At 41.0% G+C, this 19,978-nt stretch overlaps 1 pseudogene; it reads left to right on the top strand.

Moving 5' to 3' along the window:
• The first annotated feature begins 1,283 nt into the window (after positions 1-1,283).
• On the top strand, positions 1,284-2,305 carry LOC118894623 (annotated as a pseudogene).
• Positions 2,306-19,978: the final 17,673 nt, after the last annotated feature.

Raw genomic sequence — 19,978 nt, forward strand, 5'->3', positions numbered from 1 at the left:
ATGACACATTCGATCAGATAGAATTAATTGATATTTATAGAACATTCCATCCAAAAGCAGGAGAATATACATTCTTCTCAGGGGCACTCGGAACATTCTCCAGGATCGATACATGCTGGGACACAAGGCAAGTCTCAGTAAATTTAAGAAAACTAAAATCATATCAAGCAACTTTCCAATCATAACACTATGATACTGGAAATAAACTAGAAGAAAAAATCTATAAAAAACACAAACACATGGAGGTTAAATGATAGGCTACTAAACAACCAATGGATCACTGAAGAAATTAAAGAGGAAATCAAAAAATACCTAGAGACAAATGAAAATGAAAGCACAATGACCCAAAACCTATGGGAAGCAGCAAAACCAGTTCTAAGAGAGAAGTTTATAGCAATACAATCTTACCTCAGGAAAAAAGAAAAATCTCAAATAAACAACCTAACCTTACACCTAAAGCAACTAGAGAAAGAAGAACAAACAAAACCTAAAGTTAGTAGAAGGAAAGAAATCATAAAGATTGGAGCAGAAATAAATTAAATAGAGACAAAGAAAACAATAGCAAAGGTCAATGAAACTAAAAGCTGGTTCTTTGAAGAGGTAAACAAAATTGATAAACCTTTATCCAGAATCATCAAGACAAAGAGGGAAGGTCTCATATCACTAAAATTAGAAATGAAAAAGGAGAAGTTACAACTGACACCACAGAAATACAAAGGATCATAAGAGACTACTACAAGCAACCCTATGCCAATAAAATGGACAACCTGGAAGAAATGGACAAATTCTTAGAAAGGTACAATCTCCCAAGACTGAACCAGGAAGAAATAGAAAATATGAACAGACCAATCACAAGCACTGAAATTGAAAGTGTAATTAAAAAACTCCCAACAAACAAAAGTCCAGGACCTGATGGATTCACACATTGATTGTGATTCACACAGTTGATCGACTCACATCAAACATTTAAAGAAGAGCTAACACCTGTCCTTCTGAAACTGTTCCTAAAAATTGCAGAGGAAGGAAAACTCCCAAACTCATTTTATGAGGTCACTATCACCCTGATACAAAAACCAGACAAAGATACCACACAAAAAAAGAAAATTATAGGTCAATATCACTGATGAATATAGATGCAAAAAATCCTCAACAAAATACTAGCAATCTGAACCAGCCGAGGTGACTGGGTCATGGGGGAGAGTCCCTAAGGCCTTTCCTCACCAGTGTCCTAGCTTTTTTGGCTCCTAAAGTCATCAGGGTCGTTTGTCATTGCCGAGGCCACGTCTGCGAAAGGAGGGGCTCGCTCCGTGCCTGCTGGTTCCTCTACGTTATCCGTTGGTGTGGCCCTGATGCTGCGGCAGGCTCCGGATTCCTAGAACGCTGGAGCGAATTTAGAAGATTTTGTTCATGTGTATGGCATAGAAGATGAATTCGTCCTCCTCCACCATGAATGAAGAACCTGATGCTCTCTCAGTAGTTAACCAGCTCCGGGATCTAGCAGCAGATCCGTTAAACCGTAGAGCCATTGTCCAGGATCAGGGATGTCTGCCCAGCCTTATTTTATTTATGGAACATCCCAACCCCCCTGTCGTCCACTAGGCTTTGCTCGACTACAACTCCAGGAGAAACAAAACTGCTGGCCTCTGAAATCTATGAAATTCTTCAGTCTTCCAATATGGCAGATGGTGATAGTTTCAATGAAATGAATTCACGTCGAAGGAAAGCTCAGTTTTTTCTGGGAACCACAAACAAACGTGCCAAAACAGTGGTTTTGCATATAGATGGTCTTGATGATACGTCTCGGAGAAACGTGTGTGAAGAGGCTTTGTTAAAAATTAAAGGCGTTATTAGCTTTACTTTTCAAATGGCTGTTCAAAGATGTGTGGTGCGAATCCGTTCAGATCTGAAAGCAGAGGCTTTGGCATCAGCAATAGCATCAACCAAGGTTATGAAGGCTCAGCAAGTTGTGAAAAGCGGAAGTGGAGAAGAGATGCTGGTCCCGTCCAAGACACGCCTGTGGAAGTAGAACAGAACACAGACCTGCCCGACTACCTGCCTGAGGACGAGAGTCCCACAAAGGAGCAGGACAAAGCAGTGTTCCTGGTGGGCTCACACCCAGAGGGTGGAGCTAGCTGGCTGAGCACAGCTGCAAACTTTTTATCCAGATCATTTTACTGGTGACTTCAGTTTGGGGCTCAAGGACTGTGTAAACGAACAAGGGGCCAGTTTTCCATTGTTGTGGTGAACTGTCAAGCGCAATTTGCAATAAGTTATCATGAAAAGTTTCTAGATTACATGATTAAGAATGCTGCATTTTACATTTTACTGGACATTTTACCCCACTAAGGGGTAAAAAGGACAGAGGCTACAGGTGGAATTGCTTTGTTTATGAAGGTGTTTTGGTTTTGTTTTCCTTTGTTTAAATTGCCTCACTTTTTAAAAAACATGGGTCCACTGTTAAACCAAACATGTATTTGTGCAGCTTTACATTTTATTTTACACAAAGCACGTGATTAGGAAAACTTGTTTTCTCAAGCCTCAGGACCCATTTGAAGAGAAGTTTTTTGGTTTTTTTTTTTTAGCTCAAGTTGTGCATGAATTACTGAACACTTTTCTCTGCCTTTTCTAGTGAAAGATACTTGCTTTGGTACTCTTTCTTTCTCGTGAAATATACTTGCTTTGAAAGCATTTCTCATAATTCCCCTTTTGTGCCTTTTTTATTTTGCCAACCATGTTTATAGAAAGGACGTTACTAGTGACATTTTGTGAATTAAAACATATTCCTTGCAATGTAACAAACCCCTAAAAATACAACTCTACAAAAACTTGGCAGTCTTATTTGTTATAATTTTTTAAAGATTAACACAAAATCAGTCGAGAAGGAAACATGTATATCAGCAAAATGTTATTGGAGACTATTTGAATGTGACCAAATGTGGTCCTAGTTGACTACTGTTCAGTTTGGTTTATATCAGCTCTTGAGAATTATGTCCACCCTAATATTGGGAGTGACTGTAAATGGTCTCTAGGCCTTACTTTGTGATTACACACTATCCCCTGCTAAGAAAACAAAAAAAAATAGTAAAGAACTGACAAACTTGAAAAAAGAAAACAAAAATGGAAGGCCTATAATGCCATAGTGCTATTTGATAGAGTCTAACCTTAAAACATGAATTGCTTGGCAGATGCCTATTCAGTAGGTGTTTTCTTGTATTGCCTTTTGTGAATTTATTATGAACATGCAGTCATATTGAATGAAAAAAAAAAGACTCAAGTTATTGCTTATAAAGAAATAAAGCCAGCATTTGTCCGTCCACTTAAACTTTTTGCCAGAAAAAAACAGGACTTCAGCAAAGGTAAGATAAATAAATATAAATATATATATATAAATTTTTTGGTATAGATTTAAGAGCTAATTATATATATGTAATGTTTTATTAAATTTCTGAAATATTTGGCAACAAAAAATTTTCTTTTGGAAATCCAACTAACTCCAGATAAAGTTTAATGCTAATATGATTAAAAACTAATAGGAGGAAATCAAAAACTTTTTTCATCAACATGTAGAGCTGCTATTTTACTCCTTGGAGAATGTGAAGTGAAAATTGGACCCTGGAGGGTTTCCTTGCATTTTCATTGCTTCTCTTTTAGAGAAAACTAAAAGCATCCAGTGTCACTGGAGAAGAATTATTGTAAAATAGTTCGCCAACAAGAATCTTGAGTTCAAGAACATTGTGACCTTATGGAGGGAGGGGTGTTGAGGGTATGGAGAGTAATATTTTTTCACCTGGGCTCTGATTCAGGTGATGCACACAGCTGAAAATATAAGCTTTCAGGGCATGTATTGCTTTAAATGCATAGTACAACTTGCTGCCAGACCAGATGTGTTGAAAAACAAAAAACAAAAAACAAAACCACCTCCTTTCTATAGCCATTGAAACAAAGTTTACTGTTCTGTTTTAACAGGTTTGTATTTTATTTTGCATTGCCACACATCTGCTTATTTAAAAAATGACACCCTTTTGATAGTAATTGTTCAGCACAAGTAGGTATTACAGCTTGATGTTTGTGTGTTCTAATTCTCAGTGTTCTTTGATTCCAGGTCTTATATATAGAGCAGTTAAGGCAACTGTAACAGCATTTTTTGAAATATATTGTAAAATAATAAAAGGTAACATAATTTAAAAAAATAAAAAATACTAGCAATCTGAATCCAACAAAACATTAAAAGGATCATACACCATGATCAAGTGGGATTTATTCCAGGGATGCAAGGATTTTTCAGTATCTGCAAATCAATCAGTGTGATACACCACATCAACAAATTGAAGGATAAAACCAATATGATCATCCAATAGATGCCAAAAAATTTTTTTGACAAAATTCAGCACCCATTTGTGGTAAAAACTCTCCAGAAAGTGGGCATAGAGGGAACATACCTCAACATAATAAATACCATATACAACAAACCTACGGCTAACATCATACTCAATGATGAAAAGGTGCAAGCATTTCTTCTACGATCAGGAACAAGACAGGGATGTCCACTCTCACCAGTTTTATTCAACATAGTTTTGGAAGTCTTAGCTATGGCAATCAGAGAAGAAAAAGAAATAAAAGGAATACAAATTGGAAAAGAAGAAGTTAAACTGTCACTGTTTGCATAGAAGATCCTAAAGATGTTACCAGAAAACTACTAGAGCTCATCAATGAATTTGGTAATGTCACATGTTACAAAATTAATACACAGAAATCTGTTGCATTTCTATACACTAACAACAATGAAAGATCAGAAAGAGAAATTTGAGAAAAAAATTCCATTTACCATTGCATCAAAAAGAATAAAATACCTAGGAATAAACCTACCTAAGGAGACAGAAGACCTGTACTCTGAAAACTATAAGACGCTGATGAAAGAAAGAAAGCAAAGAAGACACTAACAGATGGAAAGATATACCATGTTCATGGATTGGAAGAATCGATATTTTCAAAATGACTATACTATCCAAGGCAATCTACAGATTGAATGCAATCCCCATCAAATTAACAATGGCATTTTTCACAGAACTAGAACAAAAAATCTTAAAATTTGTATGGAGACACAAAAGACCCCAAATAGCCAAAGCAATCTTGAGAAAGAAATATGGTGCTGGAGGAATCAGATTCCCTGACTTCAGACTATACTACAAAGCTATAGTCATCAAAACAGTATGGTACTGGCACAAAAAATAAATATACATCAGTGCAACAGGATAGAAAGCCCAGAAATAAACCCAGGCATCTATGGTCGATTAATCTACAACAAAAGAGGCAAGACTACACAATGGTGGAGGTAGTCTCTTCATCAAATGGTGCTGGGAAAACTGGACAGCTACATGTAAGAAAATGAAATTAGATCATTCTTTAGCACCATACACAAAAATAAGCTCAAAATGGATTAGAGACCTAAATGTGAGACTGGACACTATAAAACTCCTAGAGGAAAACATAGGCAGAACGCTCTCTGATATAAATCACAGCAATATCTTTTTCAATGCATCTCCGAGAATAATGGAAATAAAAACAAAAATAAACAAATGGGACCTAATTAAACTCAAAAGCTTTTGTGCAGCAAAGGAAACCATAAACAAAACAAAAAGACAACCCACAGATTGGGAGAAAATATTTGCAAATGATGTGATCAACAAGGGATTAGTCTCCAAAATTTACAAACAGCTCATGAGGTTTAATATCATCAAAACAAACAATCCAATCAAAAAAGGGCAGAAGACCAAAGTAGACATTTCTCAAAGAAGACTTACAGATGGCCAAGAGGCACCTGAAATGATGTTCAACATCGCTAATTATTAGATAAATGCAAATCAAAACTACAATGAGATATTACCTCCAGTCAGAATGGCCATCATCAAAAAATCCACAAACAATAAATGCTGGAGTGGGTGTGGAGAGAAGGGAACCCTCCAACACTGTTGGTGGGAATGTAAATTGGTGCAGCCACTATGAAGAACAGTATGGAGGTCCCTTAAAAAACTACAAATAGAGCTACTATAGGACCCTGCAATCTCACTCCTGGGCATATATCTGGAGAAAAACATGATCCGAAATGATACATGCACCCCAATGTTCATTGCAGCACTGTTTACAATAGCCAAGACATAGAAGCAACCTAAATGTCCATTGACAGAGGAATGGATAAAGAAGATGTGGTATATATACACAATTGAATATTACTCAGCCATTTAAAAGAATGAAATAATGTCATTTGCAGCAACATGGATGGACCTAGAGATTGTCATACTGAGTGAAGTCAGTCAGGCAGAGAAAGAGAAATTTCGTATGATATCCCTTATATGCGGATTCTAAAAAGAAATGATACAAATGATCTTATTTACAAAACAGAAACAGACTCACAGACTTAGAGAAGGAACTTATGGTTACCAGGGGAGGAAGGATGGGGGGAAAGGAGAGTTTGGGATCGACATGTACACACTGGTATATGTTAAATGGATAACCAAAAAGGACCTACTATATAGCACAGAAAACTCTCCTCAATGTTATGTAGCAGGCTGGATGGGATGAGAGTTTTGGGGGAGAATTGATATATGTATACGTAGGGCTGAGTCCCTTTGCTGTGCACCTGAAACTAGCACAACATTGTTAATCGGCTATACTCCAACATAAAATTAGAAGTTAAAAAAAAAAAAAGAACAAAGTTGCTTTCATGTACAATTATAGTATCTGTTCTTCACTTTGTAGATGCAAGTGTTACAGGGAGAAAAAAGTCTAAGCTTCCAAATAGTATAACCTGATCAAGAAAGCAAAGCAAATTCAACTAAATACTGATACCAAATGATTTATTTTGCTGGCTAGAGAACAAGACAGTTAACTAAGTCGACCAAAAGATTACTCAATTTGACCAGATGAAGATTTTGATTGATCTTGATTCAGAAAAAGCAGCATAAGACACTTCCATGAAGGGGCAGAGGGGGAATCGCACCCAAGTACGGTGAGTAGATAATATCAGCAATGTGGTTGGTTGCTTTAATCAACAGACCACAGATGATATGACAAAGGCAACCTGTCTGCAAATAAAAACTATAAATACATCACAAATACAATGGAGCAACTGTTAACAAACAGAAATTCCAAGCCTGCTGGCCCGGACCATATGAAATACCTGGTGCCCTGTAGTTCTCAGCATTTAGAAAAAATTCCATCCATACTGAGTATGGACACAAAGCAACAATTCCTAAAAACAGTTCCACACCTGGATGAAGTGGATGGAAGACCAGTTCACACCTTCCTCCTTCCATGAACTCCACAAATAAGGAGGACATCCAGAGACTTGGGGGCTACATCAAGGCTAAAACCCATATCCATCAGTCACACCACCGCCCTCCAAGTCACAGACATTATTTAAGGCTTGCCCAGTGCAAGAAATTATTGTATGTTAACTCTGGTAACCCATGTGCAACTGAATTCATTTTTCTAACTTCCCTAGGTCAGCCTCTGCTGAATAGTTTTTCCCATGTGTGATCCTTTCCAAACAATTTTATTTTCCTTAAACAGGTTATGTTTTTCCCAGTGAGTCCTGGGCTCCTTTCCAAAGGAATGACATCACTGCAGACACGGCAGCACCAGCTAATAAAACCCGTTAGGCTGCCAATCTCGTCATCACCTCTGCCACGCCCCCGTGGCAACAGCCTCCCAGAGCTTTCTCAACTTCCCTTATTTGTCCCATTCGTCATCTCAATAACACACCATGGTGTTCAGAACAGAATCTGGACGGGCCAAAGACCAATTGCTGTAGAGATGGGGATATTAAATTAAGCCCATACCTCAGCAGAAAACCTCAGAGGGACCCAGGAAGAAGAGGTTAGAGACAGGGACCAAAGCTCTCATTAATGTGTAGCTGACTTGTCACTTTCATGGGAGTCTTGCAAGAAGTTGGACTCTGATTTAAGCAGGAAGATAAGGCATGACATTCCAGAGAAACTGCTTCAATTTTTCTTGTCACATTTAACTCAAATGCCTAAGCCTTTTTTATTCTTTTTATTTTTTGCCAAGTTAGATCACATCATAAACTGTACGTAGACTATGACAAGAAAATCTTTATTAAGCACCAGTCTACATGAAGTATTGGCCTTTGTCCTGCAGAAGCTTACAACTTAGGAAATTAGGGCTGCAGCATTTAGGTGAGGATGTGTGTTTCTGATAAGCCTGCAGAAAATGAGCCCACAGTGCCCATTTGGGCACTTCTGTTCCCGACTTAAACAAAGAAACAGAAAGAAACTCAACGATGAATCAATCCCTTTGTTATTGTACATCAAAGGCTATATTAAAAAAAATCATCCTTTGCAGTAGATAAAAATCTAAATATCAATAGAAGAATGTATCAAGAAGCCAAGTTTTGTCAATATCCTTCTTTTTTTTTTTTTTCCCCAATATCCTTTTGATAGCCTGATGACCCCAGTGAAGACAACTCAAAAGTGAGGTCCTGCAATCGGCAGTCTCAGCATCTACTGAAAACTTGCTGAAATGCAGACTCTCAGGCCCCACTCCAGACCTACCAAGACAGAATCTGCATTTTTTCAAGATTCCCAGGTGATCTGTATGCACTTTGGGGCTCAAGAAGCTCTGAGTTCAATGAGAGAGCTCTTGGGTTTTGAATGAAACTCATCATCACCAACTCGCCCTGCTGGTCTGCCCAGCACTGGCACCTGTACTTGGTAAACACACACACTTCGCTGTAAGCCACACAACCACACAGGTTGTGCAGATGACATCACAGGTGCCCCTTGAGGGACTCCATGCAGTTAAGGAGATAAGTAAAGGAGGACAGGGGAGGGGGGCATCTGTCACAGAGAGCAACTCCTCAGTCTACTGTGATGACTGTCTCTGGTCAGAAGGCTTTGAGCTGTCAGTCTGATCAGCCTCTTCAGGAAGCCCTCATCAGTCAGCTCATCCTCTGCTGACCCCGTACCTTGCCTAGGTCATTTGTTCCTGGGGATTAAGCAAGTGGAGCCCAGATCTCCTTCCTCTCATGACTCAGACAGCTGGGATTATGATGACCTTGACAGACATGGGCTCCCTTTCTCTCCTGCTTCCAAGGGAAGCCATCCTCACCTCCTGCTCCCAGGTGGAAGGCCTTCTGCTCACCCTCAGTGCTCTGTACCCAGGTGATGAGTCAGTAGGAATCAGACCCCAGCAGGTGTGTTATCCTGTCCTTGTGTGAACCATCCTTTTTAGCACATTTCCCGAGGGGCAAGTGATTAAATTAAAATTCAACTAATGTCTCTCTTCTCCATCCAGATTCATTGGGATCTGGGAAAGTAAAAAGTTACTTGAATAAAAAGAGCCATAGAGGTCCTGATTAAAAAGACAAGGCTGCTGACAGCTAGGGGACATAGCAGCTGAGATGCTGAAACTCGCCAGCACCAGCATTTTAACTGCAAGATGACATTCATCAGAAGATATCAAATTAACTATCCAGGAAGAGCAGACGGGGACAGTGATACAGGGACTGGCTGACCCTAATTAAACTGGATTTCACGATGGAAATGATGGTTCCCTCATCTCTGGATGGCATCTCTCTCCCTTCCTGCTCTCCATACCCTTTTCTCAACATTGCCTCCAAGTTCTAAATGACTTGAAAAAGGAAACAGAGGGAATAATCTATAATAAGCACCATTTAATTCTGTGCTGTGAGACGGAATTACAAGAAACACATAAGCACTTTTAAATATCCATCCTATATTTATAACTATATCTAAGATGTATTTTTTTGATTATAACATATCTGAGCAAAAAATTATGTTAATCTTTAAAAAGATATTTTGGTATAAAATTATTTGTAAAATTCAAAAAAGTATAGAGAAGAAAATCAAAATAATCATTAGGCTCAGAGACTATGGCTGTCAAGATTTTGATGTATTGATTTGCAATATGGAGTGTGTGTCTGTGTATGTGTGTGTGTGTGTGTGTGTGTAGAACAGAGACAGAGTGACACAGACAGCAATTATCAGACAGAGAAATTTGGAATCATAATATATATAGTTTTATATTTTGTTAGGTTCACTTAGCATTGTTTTATGAAGGATTTTAACAATCTGTTGGAAAATATTTTTACACTGACGTTTAAAAAAATTGAGAACTCCAGTTAAGGCATCCTTTGAGACAGTATCAAGAAAATAGAACAATTTCCTGAGCTAAAACATCCTTGATGGTTTAGAAGAAATACCTTATCCTTTAAAAAAATTGCAGTTACTGGTATAGCCAACATATAGAAACTTAAAATAGCCAGAGTTGGACATGAGTCACTGTGGTTAAACATATGGAATTGAAATTACTATAATTTGCCAAATGGAACTGCAAGTCCATGAAAGTGTTCTGAAGAAATATCATAGTATTGTAACTGTTACCTTTAACCTTTTCTGTAACTCAGTAGACGAAATAAAACAAAGGACCACCAGTGGACTAGAGTCTTCGAGATCAATTACATCTAAATTTCCTCTTCTGTGCACAGGGCAGAATTCCTCTTCTCCACCTTCTTTGCTGTCTGGGAGCATATGACTAATTCCAGCTGGTAGGGTGTGACCAGTATGATGTGTGTCTCTTCAATGACCAGGGCAGGACAGTCCCAGCACCCAGCTGCCCCCACTGTGGTGACTATTAAAGGACCTTGTATTGAAATGGCAGAGCCAAAGGTCAAGGCATTTCTTGCACCACTGGTGATGGGGGGCAGTGGCCCTAGAGAGCTGCTTGGAGGTTCAAAGCCATTGGGTTATTTGTCAAGTTAGCACAACCTGTATTACCCTGACTAATACAGTCACCAAAACAAAACAAAACAATAAAATGAATGAATGTTCCATTCCTATCATATGTACATAAGAGCTCTAGGCCTCTATGCTTCACAGAAGGAAGGAAACACTCTGCTAACACACCCTTTCCCCCATCTGCCCACTTGATAAAACAGTCAGAATGTATGATGAGATCAGAGAGGACAGACTCCAGGATCAGTTACATTCTCTGACATTCGAATATCTAGTAGGCACTTGCTATGGGAAACCACTTTGCAAGGGCTTCTAGGAATAAAGAAATTGATTAGGGACAGTCCCTGTCTTCTAGAAGTTTAAAGCCTAACAGAGAAGAAAGACATGAGTACAAAGATAGAGCACTTCTAACAGCTGTGTGACTCTGGAGAGTCATTTGCCTCTAAGCCTCAGCTCCATCATCTATCAAATGGGCAGAAGACAGGGCCTTCCTCACCAGAGCGCTAAGAGAACAGAACACCTGGCACAGCGCCTAACACAGTAATCACTCATTAAATACTTATTATTGTTGTTTTTATTTACCTGTAGGGGATATTATTTAACACAGAATTGTTCCTCCTTCTATTTAAGAAAAGTAGCCCCTCCCTGAGTGTCAAAATATATGTTATTATACAAAGAGTGTGGGCTACACAGCAGACAGTCCAGAGATGAAAAGATTGAACACATACCCTGGGTTCTGGGACTTCTAAAGACCTCAGTTTCATCAACAATAAAATTGAGATAATAATATCTCATTTTCAGGACCCTTGGAAGGAATTAAGGAAATCAAGCACATAACTCAGAAATATAATTCTCTTCCTCACCCCTCCCCTTCTTTCTTTAAGATAACCAAAACAAAAGATGTAAAGCCTGTTTACAACTGTAAGTAGATAATCTCTAAGACTCCTACAGGCTCTGGAATTCAGAGAGAAGTACAGCATAAGAAGCGGGATGTTTCCAAAGCAGGAAGACTGCATTCCCCTTCCAAAGCCATACAACTCGTAATCCTTCCAAAGCCATACAATTCATAATCCTCTGTTTCCTGAAACTTTAAAATTGTATTCACTGTTAGCCACAATTCTTTTTAACCTGACATAAAGTTTTCTTTCACCTTTTGTAGTTCTCTAGATTGAACTGTTATATTAAAAACTTGATTGAGAAATAAACTGCCTTTAAGAGCAACCAGCAATCAGGAGCAGTCAGTCGACCCCCTCTCCTGCTGATTTCCTGGATCACACAGGAGTGTGAAGTGCCAAGACTTCAGGGGGCAGTGTGGGGAAGGCCCTGTTAGTTCACAGTCTTGACATGACACCAACATGGCATTGCATTATCCAGCTAATTGCTGGGTCAGGAATGGAGAGAGATTAAACTTAGTTATAAAAGAAACAGCACATCTGAGCTGGATGTCATCTCCCGGCCAAGAGGCTGACTGTCTGCTGCAATAACAGCTCCTCACTCCAGTGCTGTTATCTTTTCTCATTATTAATTTTGTAAATAATACATATGGTGTATTCACCACTTGTACCAGATGGGTTTTTCTGGTATCTTGGATCCAAGCTTCTCCTGAAGAGAGGAGAATGGAGAGCTAAGAGTGTGATGTGAGACAGGGCAAGGGTCTCACCGAGCATGTGACTTGAAGCTCAAAATCTGGAAAAGCAATCATTTCAGCGTCTCCACTTCTCCTTTTGACCCCAGAGACCTAAGCATTTGGTTCAAAGAAAAGACAAGACCTAAACCATCAAGTTTCATTTCAAGCTACTGTTTTCTTCTATTCTCCAAGCAGGAACTCTGTGGAGTCAGAGGGGTCTGCATTCCAATTGCGAGTCCCCTCCACTTCCACTGACTCCTTCTGTGAACCTGGGCAGGTAACAACCACATTGAGTCCCCAAGTCCATGTCTGCATAATGGAGAAAACACCACTTAAATGGTGGAGTGTTGGGAGGATTGAATGAGGTTACATGTGAAATTCTTGGCACATGAGCACAGAGGCTGAACATCATTGCAACAGTTTGAATGGCATGCCTTGGAGTGCAGTATGAAACTTCCACAACTGTACATGGCAGGCCTTCCGTTCATGCAACAATTCATCCATTCAAACATTCATATACTATGTTCCAGGCACTATGCTCTCAACTTCCCTTAATAAGCCTTAATGAATTATTCATCCATAAATTTATTCTAAATCAATTCTTGGATTTCCATGACACTTGTCATGGTTTTGTATTTTCTGTCTCAGTCAGTTGTTCATGTGTCAGTTACCCAACAAACCCATCACGTTGCCATATTTCACTGTTTCTTTTCATCACTACATGCTGCTCCCCTAATCACCCAACACAGAGCGTGACGCGAAGTCAGTTCACAGTGGGTATCTCTGCCACAGGATGGCACATCTTTCCTGGAGGCAAGGCTGCAGCAGACTTGGCATGTAGACAATCAGCAAGCAGCTTCGTCTGTTTTCATTGCTGGATCCCCAGCCCTTGGATCTGTGTCTGGCACACAGTACATGCTTCATAAATGTTTATAGGAATGAATGGAAAACAGGAGCCCTTATGTGAAAATAATTAGATTCCTGAAAGATCACGTATTATTCCTTATTGAATGAGGATTAAGAGAGAGTATTTCGAAATGGAAAACATCCACATCCAGTCCCAAGAGTGAAATGGAGGAAGTATGAGGTATAACAACTTAATTATTGAAGAGTAATCTAAGAAAATCAGCTCTATCCCAGATTTGGTATCTTTTTTGTAACTATTCACAAGAGAACATTGTGATAATAACAACAACATCACTTATCAAGTGTCTTCTATTCTTTGTAACTTCAAACACATTATCTCTGACCTTCACAACAATGCCATGGATGTCAGTATGATTATTCCTATTTTAAGGATAAGGAAACAGGCTCAGAGATCATAAGTAAGTCATCCATGCCGTACATGCAGGAAGTGACTTGACCTGGAATTTGAAACAGGCTCATCTGGCTTAAAGCCCCTCATCCTTCACGTGGAGACAAGAGTATGCCTGCATGTGTGCACATGGGCATAACGGTATAGGCACATCTACACCCTACACCGTCAGCCATGGTTCAGGATATACCCATAAACCCTGTGGACTAAACTTCTAAAGATTTTTCCTGATGATTTTATTTAGCTCCAAAAATTTATGCTCTGAAAAAAGGAGACTATTTTAAAACCCACTGTCAGATCCCATAGTGACATCACCCAGGAGGCAGGATGATGAAAACTCACAGGCATCATTTTCCAGCACACTAAGCCCCTGACCTCGTTAAGCTTTTACACCTGGTGCTATTAAACTGGGTGACTGAGCAGCTCAGACCCCCTGCTCTGAGACCAATACTCCAGGCTGTTTATTGGCCTAGAAGTCTCCAAGTGATGTCCTGCCCTCGGGAGGCTGTGTGGGCAGAAAGCAGCGGGTCCCTGCTGAGGTGCCTAGACCCCTCACCTAATAGACGCCTGCCTGGAACCAGAAGTGAGGGCTGGCGCTGGGCCACTGGGCTGCTCTAGGCCTTTCTCTGTGGCAGATGTCAAGGTCTGCAGGGTGTTTAATTAAAGGAGCAAAATGCAATGGCTTCAAGGCCTGCAAACCTTGGCCTGTGTGGAGTTTCAAGATCCCCGAGGAACCCCAGCCCAGCTGCTCCTGGGGGAGGGGAGGTCCCGTCCAAAAACTTCTGGAGCTCATACAGCCTGTCCCCTTCCCTCCACGCTTGTTGGATGCCCTGCGTGGTTTTTAGAGGCCCTGTTGATGCCATATGCTCACACCACTGAAGCATTTTACCGCCAGAGCAGAGGCGCTTAGCACAAGGAAGAACACATTGTTTTCATAGCTGGTTGGTTCTTAATACTTCCCCCAGGAGGCTCCAGGCTCAAAGAGAGAGTGTCTGGGACGTGTGGGAAGATGCCAGCACGGTAAAGCGTTCCCAGTGACACAGTTCAGGATGTCAGCCAGGCAGGAAGAAGGGCTCAAGCCTTTAATAGCAGAATTTTGGTGCAAAGGAAAGAAAAGTAGACAATAAAGAAATTACATGTGCAGAGATTTTTTTCCTTTATTGGTAAATTAACACTAGTTCATGTCAGTGATTCTCACTCGACCAGTCAATTTTGTCTCCCAGGGGATATTTAGCAAAGTCTGGAGATATTTTGGGTTGTCACAACTGGGCAGAGATAAAGAACTTACTGGCAACGAGTGGGTAGAGACCAGGGATGTTGCTAAACATCCTACAATGCACAGGAAGTTCCCCCCAACAAAGAATTCTCTGGCTCCAATGTCAGTAGTGCCAAGGCTGAGAAACCCTGAGTTGTGTTGTCTGCACAGGTAAGAAAGCTCCCCCTGCCCCTGCAACCTCATTGCACTAGCAACACCATTAGCCACGTTTGAGGCAGCGTGGACAGGCCCTGGGACATAGCATTTAAAGGCAGTATCATCTGGGTGTAGGGTCTGGGTTAGAATTTTAGCTGAAGAACTTTCTAGCTCTGTGTCTTTGGGCAGGTGATCTAACTCCAGCGAGCCTCGGTTTTCTCTTCTGCCAAATGTAGAGAGAACTGGTCACAGCTAGCCTTGTAACGTTTAAATTACATGAGATGATACAAAAGCATTTAGCACCATGTTCACACCCAGCATTATCAAGGCCCAACAAAGTGGGGGCAAAACAGAACAAAACAAGGTTTTTAATAGAAATACACCAAAAAATTTAGTAACCTGAGGGAACTGGAGTGTGGGTTTGAACAAGATCTCAAGGAAGCTCACAAGGTGCCTCTTCCCTAGAGGGTCCATGGCCCCAGCGAGCCTCACCTCTGTGTACTCAGACCCACAGTGTTCCTCATTGTCCTCCCTATTACTATCCCTTGGCTCAGCCCAGGCATCTGGTCACTCTGGTGTCCAGGTCTGTACTGTAAGAGGCCAAGCATGACCCCAGCGATGGTCTGGTCAGGGAGAGAAGATACATGGGTGCACGTCGCTGTTCTCCCTTTGCATGGAGCCAGAGGGGCTCCGGCTTCTCTCCACTGCTCTGATGCTGAGAAAATCAGGCCAGACTTGGCGACACCTGCCTTTGGTCTGACACCCCGCCCCCCCCCCCCACCATGGTCTCTCAGAACCGATACTTGCCTCGACACTGTCAAGTCCAGTCTTCAGAGCCCTGTCCTCAGAGCAACCCAGGAGCCCTTCTCTTCTCAAGCCCTTGGATTTCCTGGCACACAGCTTTCCCCGCTGGCTTCAAAGGCACTCCAGGCAGGGAAGCAGCACAGAGCATGAAGGGGACTTAGACAGCCAAGCAGATTGCCTCAAAAGGTCTTCAAATCAAAGAGCTAAGAGATGCTTTGGAAACCATCTAGCTCAGTTTCCCCGAGCAGGCAAGACTGAAGCTCAGAGAGAGGAAGGGACAGGACTGCTGCCAGCCCACAGGGCACCTTTGTGCAAGTTAGAAATGATGTCCTTCTGGATGGAGGCAGTGCTGGGCCAGGGTGAACAGCCAGGAAGCAACCAGCTCTCAGGCCAGCAGACAGCCCTGTGCAGAAGCTCTGGGAAGGGGTTGTCACAAAGTGAAGATCAGACTGACGACCTCTTAGAGATGGAGTCAGTTATACATGGAAAATACTGGCTCCTAAGCTCTTTGCTGTCCTTGCAAAGCAAGATATGTTGGGCAACAAGCCTAGATTTCACACTCTGTCTTCCTTGTGTCCCCTTTAATGACAGAAAGGGGAAAGGCAGACACTTGGAGTGGTGTGGGTACCTTGGGGATACTTCACACATAGCTAGTGGCCCAGAAAAACTCAATAATTTCAAAGGAGTGAGGGGGCTACGGTAGCTGAAAAATGGGAACCTCATTACCCAGCTCAGAGTCAACACAGAAATGTAAGGTCAAACCTCAAAGGACAGTTTTGTTTGGAAATTGTAACAAGCCATCACGGCAGAGCTGTGGGAGGACAGGGTATCATTTCACAGAATCCATGACATTTTCCATCACTGGAGGATTTCACATGACTCCTGTGATGAGGAAAACACGGCATATGATTAGGGGCAACTTCCATTGGAATTAGACAAGTTGTTATACACTACAGCCTAGGCAACAGCAGGAGCCTGTATGCAAACAGTTCAGCTACTACTTCATCCCCTTGGTTCTACAGGCAACTTTCTTACTCTCATCTTATCCTTTCTTGTCCTGAATTTCCCTACCTGTAGAACAGTTGTGATCTCTGGCTCCCTATGTGGCCTTGGGAGGACTCCCTCTCTCTACGTCTAATCTTTAGGTCAAGGATCAGCAGACTTTTTCTATTATGGGCTGGACAGGACATTTTCTAGGTTTTGTGGACCATATGCTCTCTCACAAATACTACTCAACTCTGCATCTGCAGCACAAAAGCAGCCATAGGCAATATGTCAATTCATGGGTGTGGCTGCATCCCAATAAAGTTTTATTTATAAAGACTGGTGGCAGGCTAGATTGGGCTTCTTGTCTGCAGTTTGCTGACCTCTGCTTGAGGTGGTGCTGGGCATGAAGTGGGCAGAACCTGAGTCCCAGTTCATTGACATAAGCCATGAAAGCCACCAAGAGTTGACGCTCCTAGACAAATAGAAGTTAGTAGCCAAGATGGCAATGGTGTGAAATCCTTCCTTCCATCCTACCCTTGATTGTCATCAGGTTGGGGAGAGGATTAAACTGAGAAGACTGGCATCACACAGTAAGAGGAGGAACTTACTCAGAGCATGGAGGCTTCATTTTAAGAGATGCATCTTTCTGGGCATGATGAGATTGATAAATTCATATAAGATTCCGAAAATCAGACTGGTCTCTCCTCTGCATTTCCCCACGATACCAAAGGGACACAACCAAAAAGTTAGCCTCGAGAGTAGTTGCATATTTAAGAATTCACGTGTATTCTATTTCTTTATGCAATTACATGTAGTTATGCCTATGTAACCAGGAGCTTTTTTTTTTTTTTTTTAAAGAGTGAATGAAACCCAGACAGGACTTCTCAGAAGCCTAAGATCTGGAAAAACTAACATTACTAGAGGGCTTAGCTCTTCTTGGTAAACAAGGAGGCTCTGCTCCATCCATGCTAGAGGGAGGGGGAGGGATGGTGATCCATCTTCAGACATAACAACTGATCCTTTGCTAGATGCACAAGATCACAAGACCAACTTCCAATGCACCAATATTCGAATTATAGGGGTCCCAGAAGAAGAAGAGAAAGAGAAAGCATCTGAGAAAATATTTGAAGAGATTATAGTCCAAAACTTCCCTAACATGGGAAAGGAAATAATCACCCACATCCAGGAAGAGCAAAGAGTCCCATACAGGATAAACCCAAGGAGAAACACACTGAGACACATATTAACCAAACTAACAAAAATTAAATGCAAAGAAAAAATATTAAAAGCAGCAAGGGAAAATCAACAAATACCCTACAAGGGAATCTCCATAAGGTTATCAGCTGATTTTTCAGCAGAAACTCTGCAGGCCAGAAGGGAGTGTCAATATATTTAAAGTGGTGAAAGGGAAAAACCTACAACCAAGAACACTCTACCCAGATTCTGAATCTACTCATTCAGATCCAATGGAGAAATCAAAAGCTTTACAGTCAAGCAAAAGCTCAGAGAATTCAGCATCACCAAACCAGCTTTACAAAACCAACTTCCTTCTTCATGACTGAAAAACGTTCAGCTTCCCAGATTACAGCATAATCCCTCTGGGGCAGGTACGGTAATTTTACACCCTTACCCAGTGTCCCTACAGGTTAAAGTAATAATCATTGCTAACATTTGAGGAGTCATTATTCTGTGCCAGGCACTATCAAAGTGTTTTAAGGCCCTTCTCATGTAACAACCTCACAACCCATGCCTTGGGACCCACTATCATTATTATTCCATTGACAGACAATGGAATTGGGGCACAAAGAGATTGAATAACTTGCCCAAAATCATGCAGCTACAAGTGTGGAGTCCTGAATTGGGCCCAGGGATCCCAGCTCCAGAGCCAGTGCTCTTCACTTCTATTTATACCATAGCTTCTAATAATGCAACCAATACAGGTGATCAGTAAATGTTTGGGGTGGATGACAGTAGTGACTCTGAGAGGTGGATGGCAAAGGAGGAGATCTGGGTTGAAGCTAAGCCAAACTGTGTATGACTGCCAGTGAGCTCACTCTGCACATTCTCCTGAGTGGGGAACACAGGACCTTCTTGAGGGCTCTGCACTGGAGCTCGGCTCTAAGAGGGCAGCTGCTACTGAAGGAGCTGCAAGACGGCATGTCTGCAGCTTGTAAAGAAGGTCCTTCTTCAACCGCCTCCCTGCTCTAGAAATGTGCCTACAGCTGGGAACAGTGCTCTCTCTGATCCTCCCAGAGCCTTCCCTAAGGGGACAGGGTAGAAAAAATGGCCCCAAGGCAGCCCCTAACCCCTCTCCACATCTCCCCAAGATCCTGACTCTGGGGAGTGTAGGGGCCAGGCATTCCAAATTTCTCAGTGACTGAGGTAAGGACGAGCAGCATCTGAGAAGGAGGAGGAAGAGGAGGCACTATCAAGCTGGGACTAGAAATGTTAACTTTGTTCATTAGACCACTTGGTTTTTCCTTCCTCGATGACATCCAGATTATTTTGATTTTTTTCTTTTTTCCTTCTTTTTTTCTTAAAATGTTTTTGATTCAGAAACTATTTTAATCTCTTTTTTTTCTTGTCTAACACTGGCATTTGGGAGTAGGAAATGTATTCTAATTACAGTTTTGATTGCATCCCATGGTATATGGAGAAGACTGCACTTCCATTGTCTTTTAATATATTGTGTACTTGGCTTCTGTCTTTCACAAAACAGTTATTTAATCGTTTTCAAGCAACTGAGTAGCTTTTAATTAGCTTAGTATTCTACACCTCCAAAGTCATTATACTGTGTTATGAGGATGTCGTGGCCAATAAGTCTGATTGCTTTTTTTACTGAGAATATTTTTCGAACAGACCTTATATATCTTTGTAAAAGATCTCTGTATTCTTGAAATATATTTTATCCCCCATTTTAAAATTTTTTCTTATAAATTCTGTCAAATTTATTGGTCAGATAATTTATTTCTTATAAATTCTGTCAAATTTATTGGTCAGTGGTTTAGGTCAAACCACTCCTAATGAAACGTGGAACAAAGCTGTTTCCTTTATTCTGCTGA

Source organism: Balaenoptera musculus, chromosome 4 (genome assembly GCF_009873245.2).
Source record: "Balaenoptera musculus isolate JJ_BM4_2016_0621 chromosome 4, mBalMus1.pri.v3, whole genome shotgun sequence".
NCBI lineage: Eukaryota > Metazoa > Chordata > Mammalia > Artiodactyla > Balaenopteridae > Balaenoptera > Balaenoptera musculus.